This window comes from Triticum dicoccoides, chromosome 2A (genome assembly GCF_002162155.2).
Source record: "Triticum dicoccoides isolate Atlit2015 ecotype Zavitan chromosome 2A, WEW_v2.0, whole genome shotgun sequence".
In the NCBI taxonomy this organism is placed as follows: domain Eukaryota; kingdom Viridiplantae; phylum Streptophyta; class Magnoliopsida; order Poales; family Poaceae; genus Triticum; species Triticum dicoccoides.
Window position 1 is genome coordinate 309,602,825 of NC_041382.1, and position 14,843 is coordinate 309,617,667.

Sequence of the window (14,843 nt, forward strand, 5' to 3'; positions counted from 1 at the left end):
GTCCGTCAAGCCATTCTGTCCTGAATGACTTGGAGAAACAAACTCCAGTACCTCATCCATATCTAGGATTGGGTCTTAGCAGTTGTACTCCGCAGATCAGATTGCTAATCCAGCTTTTGTTCTGCTCTACCTTGGAGTATTACCATCTTTATATCGGGATTGTTATAGGAATTGCACACCATCCTATGAACTCTTGGTACAGTGATACTTCTTGCCATCATTGTTCATTCCTTGGTTCCTGTGTTATTGTAACCGGAATACCGACAAATGAATTGTGATGTGTGAAATCAATACTCCTAGCAACCTCGTTGCTTGGTAGTTAAATGGACAACAACCTCATTCTTAGTGTGCTGATTATTGAGTCATCATTCTAAGATTGATCGTGCTACCTAGTCCTTATTCCTGGTGCACTTTTCAATCAATGAGTTAGGATAGTGTCAATCCTTGCTTGTTTGATTATATCGTCTTGCCCTGAAAAGCAAGATTGTTCTCAAGCTTAGTAACATACCGGTGGTTCGTGACTTTCCAAATATCTTCTCGAAAGTATCACCAGGTTGTCACCTGACTGTTATGTTGAGCTCGTGATCAAGTTGGTTTATCCTGTAAACCACCCTTTCTCCAAGAATCCATGTTGGATACCCCTGAGCTAGTTGGTTAAGCTATGCATCAACTTGGAGAGTTGGAAGATAAAAGCTTGTCTGACTTAGTTCATGTTAAGGGATATCTTTTGTGTGTGTGTGTGTGTGTTGAAGAAAGATGATATCTTTATTGGTTGATCCTCGTGATCAGTTGTTGGATCTATTATCTTACCCAACCTTTGATTGGAGTATGGGCTATCATCCAATCAGACCAGAACCAACGATATTCATAATGTTGTCTTACTCGTGGTTGATCCCTCGAGCATACACCATTATATCTTTTGGGTCTGACCAATGCTATCACTTTTTCACTTAACTATGGAATTCCTTTTAAAAGGAAACCCGGATGAATTGTTGTTGAGCCCATCGACAACATCCTTGTCTTCTCCATAATTTTGCTGAACATTAAGCTAGTGTTGGAAAACTTTTGAAAGCATTTGTTCATGCTAGCTCATGAAGCATATGTTCGGATGTAAGAAGTGACTTCCTCTGGTTCATGTGCATTTGATGCAAGTTGCCGCCGTGGATTCGAGAAAGTCAATGTTGTTTCCTTTGGAATCATCCCAAATCAGTCATGCATACGTGCGAAGTATTATGTGGTTCGGAGACTTGCAACCTCCATTCTATATGTGTCCCTAGCACACCAAGCCACTGATTGATTTGTTCAAGGTTAATAAGTTCTAAGTGCTAGTCCCGAAGGTACCAGACGGATTTGTACAAAACTTCGATATCCTCGCTGATGGTTCCCCCTCCTGAACTCGGTAGTGTTTTATTATAAGACTACTTTGTGGTCATGCTTGTCTGGGACAACGTGTTCACATGTTTGTAGCAGAACCAGCTCATGTTTTGGAGCTTACTATCGTAGTTCATTTCCCGAGAATCTCGCAATGTCATCTCGTCGATTTGTGTTGCAAACTTTCGTTTTTCTTCCTAGACTCGATGAGTCTGGAATATCCTGACACCAACCAGATCTGAATCTCAGGCAGATGTGATGGTTGGAACATTTCCCAAGAACTATAATATTGGTCTCTCGATAACCGGTAAGGTGGATGTCGTGGCCAACACACCCATCCGGTAGACCTATTATTATAGTATCTTGTTTGAGGAAGTTGGCCACCTCCCCATAAGGACTTCGTAGGATTTACCCCCTAGCTATGCCTTATGATTTTAGTGTTTCCGAAGTCTGACCTTTACTTGATGTTCTAGATACCAGACCATTTCTATGAATGGGTTACACTAGCACATCAAGGAGAACATTAGAAGCGGAGTGCTAAATGTCTCTCGGTCGATCATCCAGATTTTATTTCCTTGGCCCCGCCAAGGGTGAAATCTGAGAAAGTGTTATCCTCCTTTGCATCTGCATCGTCCATCGCTAGTCATCATGGTAGTATGTTGTGTTGTCAGCACCCTTGACATGGATGTTGGTAAAACCTTGATGATTATGGAAATGCTCAAGTTCTTGAGAGCACGCACAAGCGCTAGGTGTTATCATCGACACTAACTGGGATGCTCTCAGTTTCCTCGGCAATGCTATGACTTTTCAAACAGTGAATTCACTCTCTATTGTTGGGTTCTTCCCCAGTTATCAGAATCATTCCCAGCATTTGCATTTTGTTCCCAGCTTGCACTACCAATGTGCCATTCTACCATGGGTCTCTTCCATTCCCGGTGGTAAGCAAATTCATCCATTACGTTGTCTTCAACAAGGTAATCCACATCATCCAAGTCCGAGTATGCCATTCTACCGACCCCCTCCAAACGATCGCTCGAGAATTGCCTTAGGCTGGTTTAAAGAGTTTCAATGATCTCTGAATCAAAGGTAATTCTTTTTGCCACTTAAGGGGATATATCCACGAGTCTCCATCCCTAAGATGCCTCGTTGTGGTATCATGGCAACTCAACTCCTCGCTGCGCTGACAACCGATTACCACCTTCTTAAGCGTGAAATTGTTGTCTACCTAGTGAACCTTCGTCATCTGCTTCACTCCATTCCTATGGATGTGTGCTTCGTGTCTCAGCTCGAGAGATGTTGCTATGTCTCAATCCGAGAGTTAATCCTGAGTTGTTCGACCTTCGAGAAGATTGATCCTTCTAAAGTTTCCTTCTCCTCTCGTTGCCATGTTGGTTAGAGTTCTCGGAACAAGACATCAAGATAATGATGGTGAACGAATCAACGTTCATTTGAAGTGCAACTGGATCGTGAAGATTGTGCTAGTTTGCGTTCCCCCTTCACCTTACCCTACGCTTGAATCTCGGGACGAGATTCTTGTTTAGTGGGGGTGAGTTGTCACATCCCTAGCTTCTGGTGCTGCCTAGTGTTTGCATCATGTTTAAATTTTTGAACTTGAACTGGGGAAATTTGGAAGCCTCAAAACCCTAAATAAAAGAAGGGCAAAAACCCTAAAATCTCATTCATTGTTCCAAAATGCTCTTCTTAAATGTTTGATAATTTTTGGCAAGGGTTCTGGTCCCAACCAAAATATTGAACATTTTTAAGGATTTATTTTTGGGACTTTGAATTTAAATCATTAGCTATTTGAATTTGAATTATATTCATATAATTAGAATATAATTTCAAATGCCCCTGAAATATTTTATGAGCTTTTGGAAAAGTCCATCTAGCAAATAAAAATATTCAGAGGAGTTTTTGACATTGTTTGAATTTGTTTGAATTCAAAATAGTGGCAGAATATTAACTAAAAACAGATAGCAGATAATAAAAAAAAAGAACGGAAACCTACCTAACTCACCTGCAGCCCATCTGGCGCCCCAGCTGGCCCAGCACTGTGCAGCCCACTGGCCCACAGTGCCAGTCGTCTCCCACCTCGCGCCAGAAGGACGCGAGGCGTGTGCTCGCCGCACGCCAGCACGCGCAGGGCCACGTCCTGCTTGCCGCCTTCTCCCCGACGCGTCTAGATGGCGCCACGCACCTCCCTGCCTCTCTCCCTCACTCTCCCGCGCTCTCACCCCCTTCCCTGGATCTCTCCCTCTCTCGCCCGACCGCTGCCGCCGCCGCCGTCCTATACCACCGCAGCCACCGCCGTCGTTTCGCCCTACTAGAGAGTCCATCGGCTCCGCCTAGTTCCCTGCTACCTCTCCGTTGAGACACGCGTCGTCGGATGCCCTGTTGCCTCGCCAGCGACCCGTCTTCTCCACGCACGGCCGCCGGACGCCGTCTGTCGATTCGCCGTCTCCGCCACCTCCTCGAGCACGCCGACCTGCTCTGCAACCTCAAAGTGAGCCCCCGCTCCGAATCCCTCTCTCCTCGCCGAAGTTCTCCTCCTCCAGCCACCTTTTCCACCAAAGCCGCGAGCTCCTCGCCGCCGGTGATGGTGCAGACGAGGCCATGGGCACTACAGCCCGTATCTGAGCACACCAGTGTGCTCAGCGCGCCTCCACGAACCTGCAGCTACCAGTAGCTCCGCCTCCCGTGCCCTCTAGCACCATACTCGGCTGCTCCCGAATGCCGGCCGCCGCCACGAGCTCGACTCCGGCGAGCTCGATCCACCTCAACCCCTCCCATTTGGCTCTCTGGATGCGCAAGAGCGAGGGCTATGCCCTGGTGCCCTCAGTGCGCCAATCCGACGCCCCTAGCGCAAGTCCGGCGTGCCCTCGCCGTGTTCTGTGGTCGCCGTCGGCTGGTCTCCGACGTGCTGACGTGGCGCCGTCGTTAGGGGCTAATGACCCTGCTAATTAATCCCTGTGTCACTGACAGGTGGGCCCAGAGCCCTGCTAATTTTAGCTTAGCGCTAACTAACTTTTAGTTAACCCACTTAGTCGCTGACATGTGGACCCATCCCTGTTAGTTATTAGTTAGGTTTAGTTAGTGCTAATTAACCTAGATTAGTGCTTAACCTAACACTAGTTAACACGGTTAGTTAGTTGTGTCACTTACGTGTGGACCCCACACGTCAGGTTTGACCTGGGCCGCCCGTTGACCTGCTGACGTCACTATGAGGTCATGCTGACGCAATAATTCCTTTCTGGAATTTAAATAAATCTTAAATGATTTATTATTTTCAGAAAATGTCCAAAACTTCTAAAAATCATAGAAATTCAACCGTAACTCCAAATTAAATAATTTATATATGAAAAATTATCAGAAAAATTCAAGGAATCCATCTGTACCATTTTCATGCATGTTTGAACAATATTTGTCCTCTGTTTTGGACAAAACAAATAAAGTTCATTTAAATAATCATATATGGAGTTGGATTTTGAATCATGTATTCAAACCAACTTCATTTAAATCATAGCTAGGTTCATTAGCCCAAAACACATTCATATTGCCATGTCGTAGCATGCATCATATTGTGCATTGCATTGATCGTGTTTCTTCTGTGTTTGCCGGTGTTGTTCCCCCTCGGTAGACGTTGTACCGACGATGTGATCGTTGACACTGATGAAGACTCAATGTTATCTTCAGAAGTGCCAGGCAAGCAAAACCCCCTTGTTCATTCCGATACAATCCCACTCTCTCGCTCCTGCTCTCTTTTACAGCATTAGGACACCAACGATTCATCTGTTACTTGCTGCGGTAGCTGAACCCCTTTATCCTTTGCATGACCTGTCATTGCCACAGTAAATAGATGAAACCCACTAGTATGAGTAGGAGTTGTTTGAGCCCTGTTGTGCCTACTCATTCATGTTTGTTTGTCATGCCTGCTACTGCTTAGAGTTGAGTCAGGTCTGATTCATCGGGGATGAATCAGAGGTGTGTGAACATGTCCTACTATGTGTGAGCTAAGTGTGTGAACACGATTTGGTAAAAGGTATCTGTGAGAGGCCATGTAGGAGTACATGGTGGGTTGTCTCATTGAAGCCGTCCTCAGGAACTGAGTTCTGTGTTTGTGATCCATGATTCAGCTACTACCATACATTGGGCCCTGAAATATGACCCCGCTCGACTTCTTATTCACCCTTGTCCTCTGTCCAGGAGTTGCAAGTAGTTTCTGGTGTTTGTAGTATGCTGGAGGCCGTGGACAGCGCTGACCGTAGGGGTGGGCTGTGATGCGGTAGGCACGTGGCCGGGTATACCGGGCGCCCGTTTGGTGTCACGGAACCCTGTTCACATTGTTTGGGGCTGTGAGCGAAACTCTGGCCGGATCTCCTCATGGATGGAACCCGAATAGGCGATAAACCTGGACTAGAGACTTGAGTGTTTAGGTAGGTCGTGGTCTACACCCACGTCGGCTTTCGCTTGAAGTCTGCCGAGCACATGTCGTGTGCAGACGCTAAGTGGTGGAAACATGTATGAAGAAGTACACCCCTGCAGGGTTAACATCATCTATTCGAATAGCCGTGTCCGCGGAAAAGGACTTCTGGGTTGCTTATATCAGTTCATAGACAAGTGAAAGTGGATACTTTAAAATGCGCAAGATAAGCGTGAGTGCTATGGATGGCGTTCTCGTAGGGAGACGGGAGCGGATCCATAGTGGTGTATTGATATGGTGAATATGTGGACTCGTGTGCGCCACCTCAAAAGAGTTACTTGTAGTCGTAGTTCAGGATAGCCACCGAGTCAAAGCTGGCTTGCTGCAGTTAAACCCCACCATCCCCTTTGTTGATAATGATGCATATGTAGTTAGTTCTGATGTAAGTCTTGCTGGGTACATTTGTACTCACGTTTGCCTATTTTATGTTTTTGCAGAGAGACTTCGGTCTCACTAGTAGTTCCACGTGGACTTCGACGTTTAGCTTGTTACCTCAGCTACGATCTTGTGCCCTCGGCAGTATCTGGTAGATAGTCAGGCTTCTCAGCCTTTTTCATTTATAGTTGTCTGTACTCAGACATGTTAAGCTTCCGCATGTGCTTTGATTTGTATGCTCTGATTGTTGGGTCATGAGACCCCTGTTTGTAATATCTCGCTCCTCGGAGCCTATTGAATAAGTACTTGTGTCGTAGAGTCATGTTGTGATGCTTCGTTGTATTTGCACATATCGAGCATATTGTGTGTATGATTGAAATGCTTGGTATGTGTGGGATCTGACTATCTAGTTGTTTATCTTTAGTAGCCTCTCTTACCGGGAAATGTCTCCTAGTGTTACCGCTGAGCCATGGTAGCTTGCTACTGCTCTGGAACACTTAGGCTGGCCGGCATGTGTCCTTCTTCGTTCCTGTGTCTGTCCCTTCGGGGAAATATCACGCATTGAGTACCGGAGTCCTGTTAGCCCGCTACAGCCCGGTTTACCGGAGTCCTGCTAGCCCAGTGCTACAGCCCGGACCCACTTGCTGATGACCGACACGTTCGAAGCTGGGTCATGGATGCCTGTCCCTGTAAGTCTGTGCCACTTTGGGTTTACGACTAGTCATGTCAGCCCGGGCTCCTTATCATATGGATGCTAGCGACACTATCATATACGTGAGCCAAAAGGCGCAAACGGTCCCGGGCAAAGGTAAGGCGACACCCGTGGGGATACCGTGCGTGAGGCCGCAAAGTGATATGAGGTGTTACCGGCTAGATCGATGTGACATCGAGTCGGGGTCCTGACAGTGTTGGTATAGAGGCCATGTAGGAGTACATGGTGGGTTGTCTCATTGAAGCCGTCCTCAGGAACTGAGTTCTGTGTTTGTGATCCATGATTCAGCTACTACCATACATTGGGCCCTGAAATATGACCCCGCTCGACTTCTTATTCACCCTAGTCCTCTGTCCAGGAGTTGCAAGTAGTTTCTGGTGTTTGTAGCTTACTGGAGGCCGTGGACAGCGCTGACCGTAGGGGTGGGCTGTGATGCGGTAGGTACGTGGCACGGTGTACCGGATGCCCGTTTGGTATCTCGGGAACCCTGTTCACATCGTTTGGGGCTGTGAGCGAAACTCCGGCCGGATCTCCTCATGGATGGAACCCGAATAGGCGATAAACCTGGACTAGAGACTTGAGTGTTTAGGTAGGTCGTGGTCTACACCCACGTCGGCTTTCGCTTGAAGTCTTCCGAGCACATGTCGTGTGCAGACGCTAAGTGGTGGAAACATGTATGAAGAAGTACACCCCTGCAGGGTTAACATCATCTATTCGAATAGCCGTGTCCGCGGAAAAGGACTTCTGGGTTGCTTATATCAGTTCATAGACAAGTGAAAGTGGATACTTTAAAATGCGCAAGATAAGCGTGAGTGCTATGGATGGCGTTCTCGTAGGGAGACGGGAGCGGATCCATAGTGGTGTATTGATATGGTGAATATGTGGACTCGTGTGCGCCACCTCAAAAGAGTTACTTGCAGTCGTAGTTTAGGTTAGCCACCGAGTCAAAGCTGGCTTGCTGCAGTTAAACTCCACCATCCCCTTTGTTGATAATGATGCATATGTAGTTAGTTCTGATGTAAGTCTTGCTGGGTACATTTGTACTCACGTTTGCCTATTTTATGTTTTTGCAGAGAGACTTCGGTCTCACTAGTAGTTCCACGTGGACTTCGACGTTTAGCTTGTTACCTCAGCTACGATCTTGTGCCTCGGCAGGATTTGGTAGATAGTCAGGCTTCTCAGCCTTTTTCATTTATAGATGTCTGTACTCAGACATGATAGCTTCCGCTTGTGTTTTGATTTGTATGATCTGAATGTTGGGTCATGAGACCTATGTTTGTAATATCTCGCTCCTCGGAGCCTAATGAATAAATACTTGAGTTGTAGAGTCATGTTGTGATGCCATGTTGTATTTGCACATATCGAGCATATTGCGTGTATGTTACTAAAATGCTTGGTATGTGTGGGATCTGACTATCTAGTTGTTTATCTTTAGTAGCCTCCCTTACCGGGAAATGTCTCCTAGTGTTTTCATTGAGCCATGGTAGCTTGCTACTGCTCCGGAACACTTAGGCTGGCCGGCATGTGTCCTTCTTCGTTCCAGTGTCTGTCCCTTCGGGGAAATGTCACGCATTGAGTACCGGAGTCCTGTTAGCCCGCTACAGCCCGGTTTACCGGAGTCCTGCTAGCCCAGTGCTACAGCCCGGACCCACTTGCTGATGACCGACACGTTCGATGCTGGGTCATGGATGCCTGTCCCTGTAAGTCTGTGCCACTTTGGGTTTACGACTAGTCATGTCAGCCCGGGCTCCTTATCATATGGATGCTAGCGACATCATCATATACGTGAGCCAAAAGGCGCAAACGGTCCCGGGCAAAGGTAAGGCGACACCCGTGGGAATACCGTGCGTGAGGCCGCAAAGTGATATGAGGTGTTACAGGCTAGATCGATGTGACATTGAGTCGGGGTCCTGACATAGATGCTTTGTGATTTGTGAATGCCACGTGTCATCCATTAGGATGGGTCTCGCGTGAGACCTGGTCTCATAGAATTCTTTTCCCGAGGACACCGTAGAATCCAGCGATCTCCTTGTCCGATCCCCAAATCCCCGCTCCAGATCTGCACCGATATTTTGCTCACCGACCTTAACACATCCTCCACCGCACCCAACTCCGGTGAGCTATTACGGCGACTCCATCGGACCCTTGGCCCTCCTTTTCATCCATCCTGATCTCCTTGTTCTCTACCTCTCTCACCTCTCAATAGTCCACAGGTGCTTCCAGAGTCGAGCAAATGGAGCTTGCCCCGAAACTCACCGCCACCACCGTGCTCCAGCCACACATCACGGGCTCCCGAAGTCACCACCGCCGTCTTCTCCACCTGCGGTGAGTTCTGCGGCCGTACCCGAGCTCCAGCCAATGTGGCACAACTCATTGTGCGACCTTATTTTATTTTCCACCAAAAAGGTATTGGAAAATCCTGTGTTGCCACGTGACAACCGCACAGCAGCTGCAGCAACCGTTCAATAAATTTACAGATTTTAGCCCAATTTTTGTTAGCCACAACTTTCAATCCGTATATCCAAATTGATTGATTCTTTTTCCTACATCTTCATAATGACCTCTACTATCCTGAAGAATCAATATTTCATTTGTTCAAACTTTTCAAATTTGACCAATTCTAATTCAAATTTGAATCTTCATTCGATCATATCCCGCAAACCGTATATCCTATTCAATTGATTCTTTTTGCCAATGAGCACATGAACCAAATACTTACTGAACATATTCTGTATAATCATATTCAAATACTTTTTGACCCATTTGAATTCAAATTCAATGCATACCTCATTTCGCTATAACTTGCGTTATAGTACTCCTATTCAATTCATTCTTTTTGCAAATGGACACCTCTGTCATATACAATTTGTAGAACAATATTCATGTTATTATCCATAAACTTTTGATCATGTTCTATACTATCCCCAACATAATCTTATATATCAACCGTTCATCATCCATTGACTCTTTTGAGTTGATTCTTTCGCCTGTCTCCTTATATTACCGCTAGAAACTATATTATATATTAAGCCCAACTATATTGATTTTGTTAGCCTTGCCATATTTGTTTTTTTCTTTTGATTCCTTTATATGGCATGGTTATTTATTTGGATTCTTTTGTTTACGATAGATTGCTCGGAGCATGACGATAGAATTATCAGGATTATGAGTGCGACGATCTTCATCAAATATACCAGACAAGTTACATGTTGATCCTGTTAAGTCGTTATCTCTTGCATGTATGACCGTGTACTCTGTATAGAATCTGTTGTAACTAACTCCTGGTCTTATGGATCACAACCACTCTCCACGTTGGCCTGCGTGCCGTGTATCATGGGAGACGTTGGGTGATCCGGCTATATGTACTCTGTAACTCTTGCGCATAATGGATACAATAGCACAGTGAGCCAAGTCTCTCCCTCTAGCTTGGTATCAATCGCCATGGATTTCGAGAACATTTTCGGCTAGCACCCCTCTCCGGCCATTCCCCACTCATCCTCCTCCCCTGGGACCTCCTCCTCCCTCTCTCCGAGCACCACCGCTGCCCTTTCCTCTGATGTCACCGTCTCCCTCCCGCCTCCCGTCGACCCACCTACCGATTCCCTCTGCCTCTCCTTCCACAACGACCACATCTCAAACCACATCAAATTCAAACTCGATCTGGCCGACAACAACTACATCAAGTGGCACACTTTCTTCTACTGCGTTCTCATGCAGTACCGCGTGCAAGATCACGTGGATCGCCCTCCTCCTCCCAACCCTGATGCTGTCTGGCTCGCCGTCGACCATCGCCTTACTCTCTGGCTCTACTTCACCCTTGCCGACTCCATCCTCGAGCACGTCATGGGCGGCGCCGTCAATGTGTTCACCGCCTGGCGCCGCATCCGGGACTATTTTCTGGCGAACCAGGGTGCCCAATAACTTCACCTGACCCGCCAGTTCCGGAATCTCAAACAAGGAGACCTCTCAAGTCCCTTGCGGATGGCCTCGCGGACACCGGCCACGCCGTCGATGACCACGATCTCACCATGCAGCTCCTTCATGGCTTGGACGCCCACTTCGACACCATCTGCACCATCCTCGGCGACACGGTGCCCCTGTCGCTGTTCCACGTCGCTCGCTCCCGCTTGGATCTTACTGAGTACAACATCAACCTGCGGGCGACCGAGGCTGCCTCCGCCGTGCTCACCATCTCCGGCGGCTCCAACTCCACCGTCCGCGGTGACCGCGGCGGCCCTGGCAACGATCATGGTGACCGCGCCCCCTCAACGGGCCGCGGCTCTGGTGGCAACCGCGGTGGTGACCGCGGGCATGGCCGCGGACGCAACGGCGGTCGCGGTCGTGGCCGCTCTGACTCGAGTGGTCGTGGCCCTGCCGCGCCTCAGCCGTCGCCGTGGACCGGCTACTTCGCTTCGTACAGCATGGCCCTCCCCGCGCCTCGCTCCGGCTGGATCCCGCCCAACGCCGCCGGCGTGCTCGGCCCATGCCCCGGCGTCCACTCCCAGGCGTATCCGCCGATGTTGTCTGGTCCGTCTGCACCATCCTCGTTGTACCAGCCTGGCGCACCTTCATGGGATCACGCCGCCCTGTTCCAGCAGGCCTACAGCCAGTAGCCTCTTCCCCAACATGGCGCTGACTGGATCCTCGACTCTGGTGCGGCCACTCACGTCACCGGCAGCCCTGGTAACCTCTCTACGTTTCGTTCTTTTCCAAAGCATAATTCTTCTAGTATTATTGTCGGCAATGTGATCATCTTCCTATCATTGGCACTGGCTCAACCACCCTTTCCCCCACCAATCTTTCTCTTAATGATGTTGTTGTCTGCCCCAATATTGTCACGGATCTTATCTCTGTTCGCAAACTTTCTACTGACAACAATGTTTCTGTGGAATTTAACCCTCTTGGTTTCTCTGTGAAGGCACTTCCAACCAGGACACCCATCATGACGTCCAGTAGCACCGGCCCTCTTTACCCGTTTTATGGCAATAACTCCGTCCGTGGCGCCACCTTCTTCACCTCTTCTGGCGATCTGTGGCACCAGCGCCTCGGCCACCCCGGGAAGGCTCCTCTAGCGGCTATCTCCAAAGATTTCCTACCTGATTGTAATAATGCTGCTCGGTCTCCTTGTACGACATGTCAACTTGGCAAGCAGCCTCGTCTCTCTTTTTCTTCCTCCAACAGTTGTACTAGTGCCCCTTTCCAACTTGTTCATTGTGATTTGTGGACCTCCCCGGTTGTGAGTTTTTCTGGTTATAAATATTACCTCGTCATTCTAGATGATTATTCACATTATTCTTGGACTTTTCCTCTGCGTCATAAATCTGAGACATCCTCTGTCTTGCAACATTTCTTCACCTACATACTTACTCAATTTCACACTCTCATCAAGTGCATGCAATGTGACAATGGCGGCGAATTCATTAACACTTCCCTTCGCTCTTTCTTCTCTGCCAATGGTATCATATATCGCCTCTCTTGCCCTCACACTTCCCCGCAAAATGGCAAGGCCGAGCGCATGCTTCGCACCACTAATGATGTCATTCGTACACTACTTCTCCACGCCCACCTACCACCCCCCTTTTGGGTCGAGGCCCTCCACACCGCCACACATCTCCTCAATCGCCGCCCGAGCACCAAGACCGCACCTTATACTCCTTTCTTTCTCCTTACCGGTGTTCATCCCCGGTACAATCATCTCCGTGTCTTTGGATGCCTCTACTTTCCCAACTTGTACGCCACCAGCCCGCACAAATTAGCCCCTCGCTCTACACGTTGCGTGTTCCTTGGCTACCCACTCGAACACAAAGGATACTGATGCTTTGATCTCGCATCTCGCCGTGTAAGTATCTCCCGACACGTTATTTTTGACGAGGCAATTTTTCCCTACACACCACCGGTCACAGGCGCACCTCCCGCAGCAGATCCCGCACCTGCCACCATCCTGCGCCCAATCCCCTCCGGGATCCCCACCACGCCAGCTACCTCGGACGCCCGCACTTCCACGCAATCCGCCTCGCACCCTGCCCCTCCATCGCCACCGCTCCACGCGTCCCCCCACCCCACCACCGAGCCGACAGGATCGGCCCCCCTGACCCACACCCACCCTGCGCCCTCGCCTGATTCGTTCGCTCCGCCCAATCCGGCTTCCCCCGGATGACCACACCTCCCAACCTCGGATCAACCGCCCAGCCTGCTCCGAGTCCCACTTCCGCACCAACACCGAGCCCCACCACATATTCCTCGCACCCCGTGCCCACCACTCCTAGCCCACCTCGTCGCCCAGTAATTCCCGTCGCCCCTCCCGTTAACTCACATAAAATGACCACCAGGGCCAAACGGGGATTCGCTCAACCATGCCGCCTCTTCTCCCTCGCGACTACTTCGGCTATTTCTCCCCTTCCCTCTTCTTATAAAACTGCTCTCAAGGATCATCATTGGCATGACGCAATGCTTGAGGAATTTAATGCTTTGCTAACGAACGAAACATGGAGCTTGGTTCCTTGTCCTGCAGGTGTTAACGTGGTCACCGGAAAGTGGATCTTTCGCCACAAATTCCACCCTGACGGCACACTGGCTCGGTACAAGGCACGTTGGGTCCTTCTTGGATTCACTCAACAAGAAGGGGTCGACTACACGGAGACTTTCAGTCCGGTTGTCAAACCGGCCACAGTTCGCGTCGTCCTCAGCATCGCCACCGCGCATTCTTGGCCCATCCATCAACTTGATGTCAAGAACGCGTTCCTTCATGGCGATCTTGGCGAGACCGTCTACTGTCATCAACCGACCAGGTTTGTCGACCCATCCTTTCCCAACCACGTATGCCTTCTCAAGAAATCTCTCTATGGGTTAAAACAGCCCCCCCGGACCTGGTTCTTGCGCTTTCAGCACTTCATAGTATCACTCGGTTTTGTTACCTCCAAGTGTGACTCTTCTCTTTTTATTTATCGCAACGGCTCCTCGGTCGCCTACCTTCTCCTCTATGTAGATGACATCATCCTCACCGCCAACACTACACCCACACTCCACTCCATCATTTCTTCCCTTAAACATGAGTTTGCCATGTCAGACTTGGGCGATATTCATCACTTTCTTGGCGTCAATGTCACACGCAATCAGTCCGGTCTCTTTCTCTCCCAGCAACAATACGTCCTTGAGATTTTGGACCGCGCCAACATGCTTCACTGCAACCCCATTTCTACTCCCGTTGACACAAAAGCCAAACTCTCCATCCACGATGGCGAACCCCTCTCCAACCCCACCCTGTACCGTAGTCTTGCTGGCGCCCTCCAGTACCTCACCATCACCCGCCCCGACATTTCCTATGCTGTCCAACACGCGTGCCTCTTCATGCATGCTCCACGAACCGCTCACTTCCAGCTGGTGAAACGCATTCTACGTTACCTTAAGGGCACCTCTCACTACGGTCTCCAGTTCTACAAGTCACCATCTCATGATCTCATAGCTTACTCCGACGCCGATTGGGCCGGTTGTCTGGACACGTGCAAATCCACCTCTGGCTTTTGTGTCTTCCTCGGCGCTAACCTCATTTCCTGGTCTTCTAAGCGCCAGCACACTGTCTCCCGATCCAGCGCTGAAGCTGAATATCGGGCTATCGCGAACCGCGTCGCTGAAACTACCTGGCTACGCCAGCTGCTCCACGAACTCCGGTGCCCTCCTACTCGTGCTGCCCTTGTCTATTGCGACAACATCAGTGCCACGTACTTGTCTTCCAATCCCGTCCAACACCAGCGCACCAAACACGTCGAAATTGATCTTCATTTTGTACGCGACCGTGTTGCATTGGGCGAAGCACGAGTTCTTCATGTACCATCCGGCTCCCAGTACGCAGATGTCTTCACCAAGGGGCTCCCCAGCACGGTCTTTAACGACTTCAGATCTAGCCTG